This window comes from Pleurodeles waltl, chromosome 4_1 (assembly GCF_031143425.1).
Source record: "Pleurodeles waltl isolate 20211129_DDA chromosome 4_1, aPleWal1.hap1.20221129, whole genome shotgun sequence".
In the NCBI taxonomy this organism is placed as follows: domain Eukaryota; kingdom Metazoa; phylum Chordata; class Amphibia; order Caudata; family Salamandridae; genus Pleurodeles; species Pleurodeles waltl.
This window is the reverse complement of record NC_090442.1, coordinates 498,330,782-498,347,167: the sequence shown is the minus strand read 5'-3', so window position 1 is coordinate 498,347,167 and position 16,386 is coordinate 498,330,782. Positions and strand designations below refer to the sequence as shown.

Below are 16,386 nucleotides of genomic sequence, written 5' to 3'. Positions count from 1 at the left end.
CTTGAATCGCCACTGTTAAATTCCCCCATCACGAACTCGGTTGACCGCAGCACAAAGACATTTGGTCAGGCATGCTCTGCGACCCAGGCCTGAAGGTGAATACCCGACAGGTCACAGGTAGGTAACCTTTAGCCAACAGGCAAATACGCACATAAGACAACTTAGATTAAGAACCCACAGATAGGCAGCTACACTACAATAGTACCAGGAGATTGGCCCTAATAAATCACACATGGCTAGAGAGACACAGGCATTCCAAAATACCATACATTTAGATGCCAATGTAGTTTGGTACACCTAGCCAATTAGGTTGCAACACACGAGTGACCAAGCGCACCTCCGACCGGACATCTGGACAAGAACTCGCTCGCTCATATTGCGTCCACGCCAGATCGAGGACCAGATTCTGTAACTGCTCTCCCAGCCATAATTTGTGATTAAACAGACGGTTTCCTTTTCTGCCCGATGGCTCTTGTCTTAAGGTAAATTCTCATTTTGAGCAACATGACTGCAACACTGAACCGAAGCACTTTGCATCCAAGAACACCCAGAGTGTAGCTTTTAATAATGATGAACGACAGTGGCACCTGGGCTCAATTGTTGTAGTGACCCACTTCATGCGAATTAGAGGCTGACTTTACTACAAAAGTGAGGAATAGGGTGCACAATTTCTTTGCTTGCACTAGTGCAGGGGGAGACATTGCTATACTACTGTGGACGTGGAGGGACTATAACATATTTAGAGGCGGTCTTTGTCCTTAAATGGTAGAGCTGATGGTGGAGTTATAAGGACTAATAGCCAAATGAAGGTGACATGGTATGTGCACTTGTAGAACGCTTGATGTCTTGGGAGTGCTTTAGTAGCAAGGAAGGAAAAGGCACTACCATTTTTCTGGTTATTGGTATTTGTGAAAGTAGGAGTCTGGTTGTGCAGAGGTGACTGGTAGGTTTGCGGAAGCTGATGCGGTTGAGGTAAGGCTTTAATAATAATAATAGATGACTACTTATTTTAGCGAGAACACTGGCTCTTGACTGTTAGTGTTAAAAATTTGAATATTTCCTACCATTTGTGCTGATTGAGTGAAAATAGTGAGGTGTATACCCCAAGCCGCATAACCATGTAAAATAATCTTGGAGATTAAGGTCACGTGACACACAACACCATCAGTCATTGTCTCTCTATGGTTGTACATACACATTGTTAAAAAAAAAAATATATATATATATATATATATATATATATAATAATAATACTAAGATTTGACATCAAATTTCAGAACCTAGCAGAAATAAGTTTAGGGATTAGATCACAGTCTGCTCCGTGGTAACTATGTACAGCAGAACAGGAACCAGTCGCACAAAACAAAAAAAAAAAAAAAATTACTTATAACGTCTAATTCATGGAATATCTCTGTAACCTGCAAGTAAACCCTGCAAAGAGTTCTACTCACCAATACACTTGTGTAATGTTTATTAGACACTGTCCTAAACAGGACACAGCTTATATGTGGAAACAAATCCTTAAATAGGAGTCTAGCAGGTAAAAGAAACGTGCATATCCTGTAAACCGCGAGAGGCATGCACTGCCCTCTGTACACATTAGGCTAAGTCACTGATATATATCAGTCTGGTGAAAATAAATACCTGCAGCACTTGGAATGAACAAAACTCAAATTTGAAATGCCTTGAAACCTACTTGGACATCCACAGTCTTGGGTCGTGCCCCTAGATAGATTGTGATTCCTATGCAAACACCGGTTTTCACAGGGAACGCAAAACACAAGGTCATTTATGTAAAATATATAAAAAATAAAATAAAAAAAAACACACACACACACACACACACACACGAAGCCTAGGCTATTTGAGGATTGTTTTACATTCGACTAAGCCTACATTTTCAATTTTTCTTCTGGCATTGTAAGTTTTATTCTCACCCCAAGGCTCGAAATTCACTTTCCATTAGGATTTTAATACTTTTTGGGGGAATTTGAGTACCAGGTACAAGTAAGCATTGCCAAAACCTTAGACATGGTCTTGGCAAGATGCTGCCTGCCCTTCCACCCCAATTAATATTTTATTACGAGAACACAAAATACATTGAAAACATGTAGCCACCTAAAAAGTGGTCACCACGAGCTTTAATAAAAAAAAAAAAAAAAAAAAAAAAAAAAAAAAAAAACCCACACACACACCCCAACAACATGTAAATCTAAAAAAAACAAAAACATTCAGTAATGTGGGCTTGTTGATAGTGATTTTTTTTTTTTTTTTTTCCAATAGTAAGCCTTTAAGTTGTTCAATGAATGTAATTTTCATTTGTGAAAGAGTAGAGAACAAAATCACCGTCTAGCAAACAACTCAAATACAGGTAGCTACAGTGTTACTTAAATATTTTACAACAGTGCCTTTAAAAAGGAGATGGAAAATAAGTTGCCATCTAACTGGGCACCCAAAGTGCAGGCAAGAATAATAAGCTGGTTAAGTTAATATAATAAAACAAACCAAATACTCTTTAAACCAGATTTCACCCAGAGGTGTGTGCACCGGCTTTGTGCAGTTTCTCGAACTGAAGGGAACCAATGGGTGAAGTAGGCTGACCCATTGACCCTGCCCAAATGCTGTGGTAGGTAGAAGTAAATTAAGAATTACAATTTAACAGACCAATGGATGAAGCCCACAGACCAAATAAACTTTCTTTCCATAAGGCACAACAGCGTGAACTTCATTGGCGGTATTGGAGTGCTGGTCACCTTGTTCACAGTTACCTAATTTCTTGTGGCGCTCCCCTTTAACCACTTGAAATTGGTTAATGCTTTACATAAAAACAGAAATCTTCAAAGGGAAAGCGGCTCTCCCAGTACTGCAGGAGAGACAATACTACAATATTCACTGCACTGGGCACACACGCCCCATAATACTTTGCAGGGTATTAATTTTGCAAAACATTTTTGCTCATAACTCAGCCAGTGGTGGTCCTAGTACAATGGGACCACCTTCAAAACACTGTCTACATCATCTCTGGGTCCCCATACTAGGTTAGTAGGGACCCCAAAATAATAACTCCTCCCACCATTCAGTGTCTTTTTAAGCCATCTCATGGCTATAACCCTTGTTTTACAGCTGGGATAAGTTTTGTTTTAAATGCTTTGTTTGGATTATCATTGCAGTGGGCCTGCTAGCCCTACAAATGCCCTCCAAGGGCTAAGTATATGGTTAGACTGCATTACTTTCTCCTGCTCTTTTCCACAGCGTTATGCCCTCTAGGAACTAACGTTATGGTTACATGATCATGTTTCTTACAAATGATACTTTTGTTATGATGCCCTCTATGGGCTGTTTTCAGCATTGCAATCTAATGCCAAACATTTATTTCTGATAAAAGGTTTACATGATAATCGTATATGTTTTAATAATCTCTCCTTATTACAATAATGACCACATGATTCAGACCATCTTAACATCCTTATTGCACCAGGAATGTTTAAACACTCTTGATATGTTTTGGTGACCCTTCTAGTTTATTTCTCCTCTATAGCTGTTGTGTGTCTTATTTTGGGGAATTGTGTTAGCCAGCCACCAACGATGATGGTTGGATGGTAAAAGTTGTATACTATTGGAAATAGCATGGCAGATTTAAATTAGGATGCTAAATGGCAACATTTTCATTTTTTTGCTGCAGGTAGAGGAAGGTAAATGAAGGTACTTTAGTTATATGCAAAAACAACAGATAATGGAAGGAATGCAGAACAAATCAAACATTCACCCCCAGTCACAGATCTGGGTTTAATCCATCAGTTTTTTTGCTTGCCATTCCAGTTTGGATCTAACCATATGCAAATCAGTCTTGACCCGGTTTCCCATGGGATCAGTCCAGCCCGAACTAGCAGGCCAGATCTTCCATGGACCAGAAAAAAGCATCCTGGGACCTGTTTCTGGGTATCACCCTTCATCAGCCAGGCTAGCTTGAATCTGGTGGCATAGCAATCACGGGACCCATGTCTGGGCATACCCTTCCCACTTGGGGCGACATGCAAAAACAACAGATGATGGACAGAATGCAGAACAAATCAAACATTCACCCCCAGTCACAGATCTGGCTTTAACCCATCTGTTTTTTTTTTTTTTTGCTTTCCATGCCATTCCAGTTTGGACCTAGCCATATGCAAATCAGTCTTGACATGCAGATTCACGGGAATTACATAACAGGAAAAGACGGAATTATAAGGCAGGGTTGACCAAGTTATGTGGCAAGAAAAGTCCAGTTATGAATTTACAATGCCAACAGCTCTAACTCAAGCAAATACAAGACCCATTTAATTGCAAATGCTTGTTAGTACCATGCAACCATTAAGTAAAGTTTTTGGACAATGGTTGAGGCCCAATCTGTACAAAATAAAAGCCTGAAAGTAATATCTCCTGTGACCTAGTCAGGCTAAACGTCAGTTACCATAGTAACCCCACGTCTCAACCCAGACAATCTGAAAACAAACAGTCTTTCACCAGCATTGGAAAAACCCTTGCGTCTCGAACATAGCCATGCAAAAGTCAAGGATACCTGTAGATTCCACAAAACACTCTTTCAGAGGACACAGGGTAAGCATGAGTCACTGGGCTCAACCACAGAGTCTATGGCCTTTTACTCCGGATTACCTGAGGAATTACCTACTATGGGCCCGGAGTAACTAATTGTAGGAAGTTGGCTCTGTATGCACTATTTCAAAGTAAGGAATAGTATGCACAGAGTCCAAGGGTTCCCCTTAGAGGTAAGATAGTGGCAAAAAGAGACAATACCAATGCTCTATTTTGTGGTAGTGTGGTCGAGCAGTAGGCTTATCAAAGGAGTAGTGTTAAGCATTTGTTGTACATACACACAGGCAATAAATGAGGAACACACACTCAAAGACAATTACAAGCCAATAGGTTTTTGTATAGAAAAATATCTTTTCTTAGTTTATTTTAAGAACCACAGGTTCAAATTCTACATGTAATACTTTGCATGAAAGGTATTGCAGGTAAGTACTTTAGGAACTTTGAATAATCACAATAGCATATATACTTTTCAAATAAAAACACATAGCTATTTTAAAACTAGACGCTTAGTGCAATTTTCACAGTCCCTAGGGGAGGTAAGTAATTGTTAGTTCTTGCAGGTAAGTAAACCACCTACGGGGTTCAAGTTTGGGTCCAAGGTAGCCCACCGTTGGGGGTTCAGGGCAACCCCAAAGTTACCACACCAGCAGCTCAGGGCCGGTCAGGTGCAGAGTTCAAAGTAGTGCCCAAAACACATAGGCTTCAATGGAGAAGGGGGGTGCCCCGGTTCCAGTCTGCCAGCAGGTAAGTACCCCAGTCTTCGGAGGGCAGACCAGGGGGGGTTTTGGAGGGCAGACCAGGGGGGTTTTGTAGGGCACCGGGGGAGAGGGGGACACAGGTTAGCACAGGAAGTACACCCTCAGCAGCACGGGGGCGGCCGGGTGCAGTGTGCAAACACACGTCTGGTTTTCAATTGGAATCAATGGGAGACCAAGGGGTCTCTTCAGCGATGCGGGCAGGCAAAGGGGGGCTCCTCGGGGTAGCCACCACCTGGGCAAGGGAGAGGGCCTCCTGGGGGTCACTCCTGCACTGGAGTTTGGATCCTTCAGGTCCTGGGGGCTGCGGTGCAGAGTCTTTTCCAGGCATCGGGATCTGGGAGTCAGGCAGTCGCAGTCAGGGGGAGCCTCGGGATTCCCTCTGCAGGCGTCTCTGTGGGGGCAACTTTGGTTACTCACAGTCTCTGAGTCGCCGGGGAGTCCTCCCTGAAGTGTTGTTTCTCCACAAGTCGAGCCAGGGGCGTCAGGTGCAGAGTTGCAAGTCTCACGATTCTGGCGGGAAATGAAGTTGTCTTGAAGTTGCTTCTTTGGAAACAAAGTTGCAGTCTTTGGTGAACAGGGCCGCTGTTCTCAGGAGTTTCTTGGTCCTTTTAGAGCAGGGCAGTCCTCTGAGGACTCAGAGGTCGCTGGTCCTGGGGAAAGCGTTGCTGGATCGGTTTTCTTCCGAAGGGGGGAAACAGGCCGGTAGGGCTGGGGCCAAAGCAGTTGGTTAGGAGTTTACAACACGATCAGCTCTAACATGAGGAAACGAGAGAACCGTTGCATTGTAAATGCTTGTTTATGGTTCTCACTGATAAGATTGTGAAATAGCAGCAATCCCTCATGTTGGCTTTTGGTCTTGCTCCCAAGTCATTCTGCTGGTCATGGGGACTCTGCCGGTGCAACAGTCCCAGCGGTTCTAGCGGCCCATCCTAGCATTCAAGAGTAATTGGCATAGGCAACAGCCCCAACGAAGTCAGATCTCCCGGGTGCCGGCCCCAACAGTCAGTTCTTTGTGCTGTGCCATAAGTATCAATTAGGGATGACACAAAAACTGATGGAATGCGTGTGCCAAATATTGCTTCATCAATATTCATGAAGCAGGATTACTTCTACTCATTTTCGTGACCAACTATACATACAAAGATAGAAGCCAGTAAGAGAGCAGGCCTCGAGAACTGTATTTGCAAAGGGCTAGCATCGCAACCCTGTCCCTTCAAACTGCACAATGTGAAATGGACACCAGTAGTGCATGAGGTGGTCCAGGGGATTCTTTGAATGCTTTTCAGTGTACAAGTGGCCGCAAGCCATTGAAAAAAATTCCTTGACATTCACAATAAAGAAAAGTGAGCATACATTTGTCTTCACAACGATTCTCAATGTATTAACACAAGACGTTCATCAGAGTCACTGATACATAGTATTATGCTGATCTGGTCATCGGCAAAGCCCAACACTTCATGCTGCTCACATTTAACAAGACACAAAATCACTAACTACATTGGGCCTTACTTCTTTCATGCTACGACATTGATGGAAAAACGCCATCAATGATGAAGAGTTAATCCTGTCTGTGCTAAACACTTAATAATAAAGCACTGAGGAGTGGAGGTACGACTGACTAGCTGTACCAAGTATGAATAACTTCAAATACCCAGCCCTCGACTCTCATTTAACAAATTAGTCAATCGTGGACCTTGTGTAACACTTGTTCACAAGGCTGTGGCTAAATGTGTGGTGTTTGGCAAACAGATGAATCTTTCCAGCATTAGCTGTTGGCATTAAAAATGAATAGGTATGATGCATTAAAAGGAGAAGGCTTTTGTGCCAGGAGGTCCCCTTTCTATGGCTTGCTGCACTGATTTCCCTACCAGACCGGAAATTTAACCCGCTTCATATTGCCTTAAAAAGTATTTTACAGACATTTCTACTTATGATAAAGCTAAATTACAACCAATCAAATCGTTATTATACGAATACAGTGTAATATAACCTGTTTTGCTAGAGATGTGGCAGCATCCTTGTTGGAAGAGTAACATGACTTGGCTGCAAAAACTCTAACAAGTAAAATTTCCTATTCACGGGCAGAAGGTCTGCTGGCCTTCCCCTTGGGCGCTGGACAAAGGACGCACACATACTTAGCAGTGAGCTCTGAACACGCACAGTTGCAACGACTCGGTAGTTGCTCAGAATACAGCCTACCCATCAATGCAGAAGACTGATTAAGTGTACGGAACGATCAGGAATACGGATTGTTATTTAGGCTGCCAAGTAGACAGGCTCGACTTTAGAATTCACTTTCACTCGAAATTAGAATTCATTGACAATAATTTCCTCTAGATCCAGCACTGGAGTGGAAGAAATTATGAACGTAACTCACTCATTAGACAAATCAATAAAAATAGTCTGAATTTACCTCCAATCAACAATGCTCTGTTTTATCGGAAATGCATTGTAAATATCGAGGGGACTGCTTTTGCATAACCCACACTCTAAATACAATAAAATGATCATATTTTGCCTCAACTGGGAATGTGGAAAGCTGCTGCCAGTTCGAACCGAAACAAAAATTGGTATACCAAGTAAAGCAGCACTCCTAGGGAAAACTAGCAGCACAATCCTCCAATCAGCCTGCAGACGCCCCAGGAGGAGAAGCCTGCAAAGGACGAGCAGATGTGAATCAACTAAAGAAGGTCAAGGCAACCCCCCCCCCCCCCCCCAATAACGCTCCCAAGTAGCGAGACCTGCATTCGCATAGCCAACAGGCCTTGCCTCTGGGACCTTATGCAGCACATTCTGGGTGCTGCTCTGCCAGAGATTTAAGAGCTATGCAGTTGCTACACACAGCCTTAAAAAAAAAAAATAATAATAATAAAAACAACAATTGTCTTTGAGAAAAGATATGGCATAACATTTAGAGCTGCTGGCTTTGGAACTGGGAAGTTGGATTCGAGTCAGCTCTCCCTGTGCAGAAGAAAAGAAAAGAAAAAAAAAAAAAAAAAAAAAAAAACACACAACACACACCACCCCCCTAGGAAACTTAAGTTTCAATCAAGGGAACAGCTATTTGAAAAACTACAATAATATGAAACATGAAGCATGACTCCTAAGCGTAACAGGAAATAATGCGTGTTTACAGAAGAATACACAGCTACATTCTTGTTGGGAAATGGTGTCAGCTGAGCACGTTTCCAAGACACAAGCAAAGTGCCCCAAAATGAGCCATTGCAGATAGAGAGCAGAACACGAGCAGAAAACTAACAAAACAAGCCGAGGCAAGAGGGGGGGGGAAACAACAAAAAAAAAAAAGTAGTGCACCAATACTTACCTATATGGGCGATCGTGTAATAATCCATGTATCAGGGGCAGTCTCCATTAGGGAGGGGCGGAAATGGATGGGAAGAAACAAAACAGCCTAACGGCGGGTCAAAGTAAAGCATTAACCAGCGAAATTTCGAAAAGCAGGCCAAGAAACAAACGAAAGTGATCGGCGTTGTGACAGCCCACAGACTTAGATTTCAGCATGTCGATTGATTGATTGAGCCTAGGCAGCACTCAATCGCATTTATAAAGCGCGCTACTCACCCATTAAGGGTCTCAAGGCGCTGGGGGGGGGGGGGGTCAGTGCTCAAAGAGCCAGGTCTTGAGCTGCCTTCTGAAGGAGAGGTGATCAGGTATGGCGCGAAGGTGGCTGGGCAGAGAGTTCCAGGTCTTTGCTGCCATGAAAGAGAAGGATCTTCCTCCGGCGGTGGCTTTGCGGATGCGGGGGACGGCTGCCAGGGCTTGTCCGGTCGAGCGTAGCGTGCGCGGAGGAGTGTAGAAGGAGACGCGGTTGTTGATGAGTTTGGTCCGAGGTTGTGCAATGCTTTGTGTGCGTGGGTGAGGAGTCTGAAGGAGATCCTCTTGTTGACTGGGAGCCAGAGGAGTTTCTTCAGGTGTCCGGAGATGTGGTGGGGGCGGGGTATGTCCAGGATGAGTTGTGCGGCCGCGTTCTGGATCCGTTGAAGTTTCTTCTGCAGCTTGATGGTGATGCCGGCGTACAGAGTGTTCCCGTAGTCCAAGCGGCTGGTGACGAGGGCGTGGGTGACGGTCTTCCTGGTGTCGATGGGGATCCAGCGGAAGATCTTGCGGAGCATGCGGAGGGTGTTGAAGCATGCCGAGGTCACTGAGTTGACCTGTCTGGTCATGGAGAGGGATGAGTCCAGGATGAAGCCGAGGTTGCGTGTGTGGTTGGTGGGCTGGGGAGTGCTGCCTAGGGCGGGAGGCCACCAGGAGTCGTCCCAGGCGGTGGGAGTAGGGCCGAGGCGGAGGACCTCCATTTTCTCTGTGTTCAGTTTCAGCCGGCTGTCTGTCATCCAGTTCGCTACTTCCTTCATACCGTCGTGTAGTCTGGAGCTTGCTGAGGTGGGGTTGTTGGTGGGGGATAAGTTGAGCTGGGTGTCGTCGGCATAGGATATGAGGTCGAGTCCATGTTTGCGTGCGATGTTCGCTAGGGGGGTCATGTAGACGTTGAAGAGTGGGGCTGAGGGAGGATCCTTGGGGTACGCCGGAGATGATCTCCGTGGCTGTAGATCTGAAGGGGGGGGGGGGGGGGAGGCGGACTCTCTGGGTTCTTCCGGAGAGGAAGGAGATGATCCATTCCAGGGCCTTGCCTCTGATGCCGGCGTTGCTGAGGCGGCATATTAGGGTACGGTGGCAGACAGTGTCGAAGGCCCCAGAGAGGTCCAGGAGTATGAGGGCCACGGTTTCTCCCTTGTCGGTCAGGGATCTGATGTCATCCGTGGCTGCGATGAGGGCGGTTTCGGTGCTGTGGTTAGCTCTGAAGCCGAACTGTGTGGGGTCGAGGGAGTCGTTGGCTTCCAGGGCGGTGGTGAGTTGGGCGTTGACGATTTTCTCAATCACTTTGGCGGGGAACGGTAGGAGAGAGATTGGCCGGAAGTTTTTGAGTTCGGTGGGGTCTGCTGTAGGTTTCTTTAAGAGGGCGTTGAGCTCTGCGTGTTTCCAGTTCTCTGGGAAGGTGGCGGAGGTGAGAGATGCTTTGATGACGTCCCGGAGGTGGGGGGCGATGATGTTGTCGGCTTTGTTGTAGATGTGGTGTGGGCAGGGGTCGGATGGAGATCCAGAGTGGATCGAGTTCATGACGCGGGTGGTTTCCTCGGTGGTGGTTGGGGTCCAGGTGAGGATGGTGGTGTCGTTGGTGGTGGGTTCCGGTGGAGGGTTTGTGTTGTTTGTGGTGAAGCTGTTGTAGATGTCGGTGATCTTGTGGTGGAGGAAGGCTGCGAGGGAGTCGCAGAGGTCTTGTGAGGGAGGGATGGAGTTGTTTTCTGCGTCGGGGTTGGAGAGCTCTTTGACGATTCCAAATAGTTCTTTGCTGTTGTGGGCGTTGTTGTCGAGTCTGTTCTGGTAGGCTGTTTTTTGTGTGGCGCGGAGGCGTTGGTGGTGTTGGCGGGTGGCGTCCTTAAGGGCTGACATGTTCTCTTCGTTCTGGTTGAGGCACCATGTCTTCTCGCAGGTGCGGCATTCTTTCTTGGAGTCCTTGAGGTCGGGGGTGAACCAGGAGTTTTTTTTGTGGTTGTTGGTGTTAGCTTGGGTCTTCAGGGGGGCCAGGTGGGTGGCGCAGTCGGAGATCCAGCTCGTGAGGTTGTTGGCGGCTTCGTTGGGGTCTGTGGTGCTAGTGGGTTGTTTCTGAGCGAGGGTCGATGTGAGTTGTTCCGTGGTGGTTCGATTCCATTGTCTTCTTGGTGGTTGCTGGGTGTGGTGGTGCACGGTGGTCTTCTTGAAGTTGAAGTGGACACAGCTGTGGTCCAACCAGGTGAGTCCGGTGGTGTGGCTGAAGGAGATGTGTTTGCTGGAGGAGAAGATGGGGTCGAGCGTATGTCCGGCGTAGTGGGTGGGGGTGTTGACTAGCTGTTTCAGTCCCAGGTTAGTGAGGTTGTCCAGTAAGGCCGTGGTGTTGTTGTCGGTGTGGTTCTCCAGGTGAAAGTTGAGGTCCCCTAGGAGGATGTAGTCGGTGGATGATAGTGCGTGAGGGTTGACAAAGTCTGCGATGTCTTCGCTGAACTTGGTCCGTGGTCCCGGTGGTCTGTACATGAGGGTGCCTCCGAGGGTGGTCTTGGGGTCGCTGTGGATCGCGAAGTGGAGGTGTTCGGTGTCGGGGAGTGAGTTGTCGGTGTATGTTGAGATACGGATGGAGCTTTTGTGTGCGATGGCGATGCCTCCTCCGGATGATTTTGTAGCCGTCGGGGATGGCTATGGCAATGTCGGAGGCCGAGGAGGGGTTCATCCAGGTCTCGGTGAGGAAGGCGATGTCCGGGTTCGTTGAGTAGATGAGGTTCCACAGTTCGATGGCGTGCCTGTGGACGGATCGGGTGTTGACCAGGATGCAGTGGAGATTGCTTCCGGGGGAGTCGATTTTGACGGGAGCGGTGTGAGTCCGTAGACAGTTGAAGCGGCAGTTGCTGCAGGTAAAAGGGCCGTGGGTTCGTTTCGGGGTGGCGCGGTAGCAGCCCGGCATGCGGCCGGGGTTGAGGGTGGTGGAGTCGTAGGTTTGGCGGGGGTTGCGGGGGCCAGGGGTTTGGGCGCTGGGCGCGGTCCAGGCGCAGACGGGCTTGCCTTAGGCGTGCCCGCTGCACGGCCTCGCAGCGGCAGCCATTTAAGGGGGTAGCCTGGGAGGAGGGGTCAGCTGGGAGGCGGGAGGGTAGGCGGAGCGGCGAAAGGCGGGAAAAAGCGGGAGAGGCGAGGAGCAGAAGGTGGGAAAAAACGGCGAGAAAAAGGACGAGGCGGCCAAAAAGCGAGTGGGAAAAACAGTCGAGGGGGAAAAAACGGCGAGTGGGGGCAGGAAGACACGGCGGACACAGTCACTCGGGGTACAAAAAGAAGAGGGGAGCGCGATCACACAGGGCAGCAGACACTCGGGGTACAGAAAGAAAAGGGGAGCGCGATCACACAGGGCAGCAGACACTCGGGGAAAAATCAGGCAATCAGAAAACAGTCAACGGGCAAACAGGCAGAAGGCACACAGGAGCTGGTGGCGCTGCGGGGGCAGGGGAGCGACCTACCCTGGGGTCAAAGGTCACTCAACCTAAAGAAAAGAAGAAAAAAAAAACAAAAAAAAACACAACAACACCACACACAACACAATAAAAAGAGGGTGCAAAGCTAGAAGCCTGGCGCAGACCTATAAGTCCAGCAAGGCGGCAGGCAAAATGTTAGCATCATTAACATACAGATACAGGTGTCCTGCGGAAGAACCTGGATCTCCAGCACACGAGGATGGTGGAGTATACCTGTCGGCGAGGTTCATCCTACAGAGCAAAAAATTATTGTCTTCGGAGATGGATTCCACGTCACAGTCAGAGTGAGGGTACAGAGAACAGGTGGCGGAAGTAATGTAACAAATAAAACTACAGGATCCAGAATGCAAAAGGAAACATGGCAGTCACTACTCAGACATGGAAACGGGAAATATGAGAGCTCTGGAAACAGAGATAAACCTCAGCCTTCATACTTAGTCCCTCTTAAAAACAGAGGTTTTTTTTTTTTTAGCTTCCGTCCCCACCCTTTTCAGTCTCTGGGTTTTTTCGTTTACTAATTATTATTCCTTAGACAGACTTTTCACAGATCCTTGGCTTCCACCTCCCGCACGAAAAGTACACATTTTATGATAAAAACGTATGTATGGCCCACAAACGCATTCCTGTCGGGCGTCATCTTCCTCGTTAGCGCCCTCTTCCCAGCTTTGAGACTAGAACGCGTGGCCTGCATAACGTCATTAAATCAGATCATACGACTTCCCTAAGTGACCACCTATAGTGCAGAAAGTACCCTCCTTTAGTGGGTGTCCAGGAGAGAGCAGTATGCGCATTAATAAACAACAATCAATGGCAACTCGAAAAGTAGTTTAGTTTGAACTTAATGCCATGTACAAAAAGCAATTAATCTGCAAGCACACTAGCTGCTGGTCTGGGTCACCTCTGTCTATGTAACCGGAGAGGTGAAGTCTAGTGCGTTTCTGGAATTTATATTAAAAAATAAATAAATAAAACATTTCTGTGTTTTGATTTTTTTTTTCTTTCTTAACGAGTCCCTCGGGAGACTCGCGGGACTGCTCTTCACGCAGCAGTGCGCTTTCTGCAGAGTTTCGCAGCAGGAACAACAGGTGCTTTGTATAAAGGTCACCCTGCTAAAGTAAGGCACCAAACAAAAGGATTCCAAGAAAAGCGCCGCAGTTCATTTAATATTATTTAATATCGTAAAATCACGCACTGTCCCATTGCTTCTTGGTGGCAAGACATCAGCCACGCGCCCGCCCGGGGGCGGCTTCCAATGTGTTCAACCGACGAGCTCAAACGACGCAGACGAAGACCAGCATTCCCAAAATGCACCGAAACCTGCTGTCAACGAAAGCTCTTGGCTGGTGACAAAAACTCCCCTTTTTTTCAAAGAAGGCTTACCATTAATTGAAAAGAGGCAGATACGAGTGAAACCGCATGATGGTTAGCGGGCAAAAGTAATTCATGATTTGTTTATTTAAATATCTGCATAGACCATCTTGCATAGTTAACACTATCCCGACTGAGTCTAATAAGGTACTAAATAAATAAAAAAAAGACCACCGCGGGTCTGTCTTTCTAAAAGTGACGTAGAGAAAGGTGGCAGCGCCGGCCATTAAACAGAGAAAGGAGGGAAGAGGGGGAGTTGTAAGCCTGATACTTTTATGAAGATCGGCGTCCACTGTTCCCCGTTCATCTATTGCTATGCATGCACAGACCGGTGAAAACTAGGCGCGCACCTCCCCGCCCCCCCAAAAAATAATAATAATAAGCGGCGTCCTCTAGTCTTTACCTGCTGACCCGGGGCGCCGCGGCTGAAACACCTTTTGCACTGATACCTCGCGTGGGATAGAAGCGAGTTTTCCAAGCAGCCTGTAAGGACACTGCACAAAAACTCCCAGAGCTCCCATCCAGGTTCGGTGCCCCTGCTCTAAACCCACAAGGGCTGACTGAAAAGCAATACTCCGAAAAATGTTTCCAACTCAGTTTCTCTCTCCCCAGCAGCTGCGGACTTGGCCAGTAAAATGGAACGTCGCACTCGGTTGCCCTCCAGTGTGGGCTATGCGAGGACAGGGTAGAGAGAACACGACACGTGAGGAAAACTGAACCCCTTAACTACTAGCAACCATCCCACTCATACCCTTCCCTCTCCATACCAGTCGTCGTCCGCGAGGCTCGCGTCAGTTACGGCAGCCAAATGACGCTCCTCTCTCTGTTAAGCCTACTTTGCAGTGCAGACCCCAGTGTACTTTAAACCTCATCAGATCGGGGTGGGAGGAGCCTGGCTCAACAGTAGTCCCGAACAAGCCCCGCCTCTCCATGACTGGTCTCAGCAGCATCCCAGACATAAAGTGAGTCAAGGCTTTCTGCACTCCAGAGATGACATTAGGCAATCCTGCTCCCAGCATGCACGCCTCAAGGGTACGCGTGGTCTGTGCTGGAGGCCAGCATCGGAAACCTCGCTGTGTGCCTCTTTCATCTGCCAATGAATTTGCTTAGAAATAAATAAAAGCTATAGAAGCTACCTGAAAAAAGAGTGTCTGTGTATATGATATATATTTTTTTAACTGAAAATCCAAAGGCTACTGTAATGTTATATTTAGGTGAATCTGTTAGCGCCAACATTAACATTTTGAACAAAAAAACATAGAAAATCACAAATTTTGCACCCTTCCATGCTCTAGGCATGACCTTACACATTACACAACTCATTTCATGTTCTAAAACATAATTTATGACATCACTAATGACAGCTCAAATGACATAATTGATGACATCACTGATAAAATACACATTGCTCTATAGACAGGTATAGCATTTGAGCTCTGAAAGTAAGTTTAAAACAGCTCAGAAGAATATGATTAATCTTCAATGCCATCACAGAAACAACTCCCTTAGGTGTTTTTAAAACATGGGTTATGTGCCACATTGACCCTGTACCAGCACAGTTCACATTAAAAATCAACCACTGATAAATGGGAAACCATCATTGCATAGTCTGTTCAATCTGTTTACAACTGTTCAGAGAGAGCCAAGTTCCTAATAATATTGAACAACATTTCCAAAATGAATGCCCCACTACGGACAGCCTTTGTTTCAATCTCCTGACAGTCGCTGAAGATACATTGAGAAATGAAGTTGATGTGAGTAGAGACGTGGGTGCTCTAAACTGTATTCACTTTTACCGTGAACCACAGTTTGCCCTAGTTGGTTTACCCTGTACCACAGTTTGCAGACAGTGAAACTCTCATGAGGAATACACTACTTAGTATTACAAAGTATCTACTAAAAACAGGAGACACTGTATGCAACACTTGGCAAAAAAGATACTATTCGCTTAAAAAAAGCAACATCTGTAGGTGCTAAAGATAATGCTACCAGCAGCCTTTCTACTGCAGTGAAAACTTTATGGATAGCCCATCTTCTAAGGCAAAACAAGCACATGTACATAGCTTAACTCATGGTGCACACAGTCTTCTGTGTTACATAGAAGTTGTCATGCTGAGACAATACAGTCTAATAACGCAGGGCTATTTACAATACTTAGCATGCTGTATGTAGAATCTTTGCCCCCATTGCAAAAGAGTTCTGTAGAACCTAAAAACCTGTGTGGAACATAATGAAAAGAAGTTGTCACCTGTCACCTGCACATAGTGTTACTGTTCAATGCATATATTTATAACATGTTCAATACATCTACACACCTATTATGTATTAGGAGCACATGCATTTTGTAAACACTCACACCCATTAGTTGGGACCAAGCTGTACAAAATTAGGTAGAATAGTAATATGGTAGTAACCCACCATTGTGTAAACTATAAACCAAACTAGCATACTCATTGGCTGATGTCATCAGTGATATCATTTATGATGTCATCAGTGATTCAGTGATGTCGTAAATGTTGACTTAGAACATGCCATGAGTGATGTAATATGTGAGGTCATTAGCAGTGTATATTGAGACACAAGTTACAGTTAGCTCT

At 46.1% G+C, this 16,386-nt stretch overlaps 1 protein-coding gene across 2 annotated transcripts in view; it reads right to left on the bottom strand.

Moving 5' to 3' along the window:
• CSRP2 (cysteine and glycine rich protein 2) overlaps positions 1 to 14,681 on the bottom strand; it is an 86,832-nt gene extending 72,151 nt beyond the window's left edge. The window contains exon 1 of one of the 2 annotated variants that reach the window (XM_069228793.1): positions 14,557 to 14,681. The gene's annotated coding sequence lies outside the window, so the exon portion shown is untranslated. The other variant, XM_069228794.1, reaches the window with a different exon arrangement.
• Between the last annotated feature and the right edge of the window lie 1,705 nt (positions 14,682 to 16,386).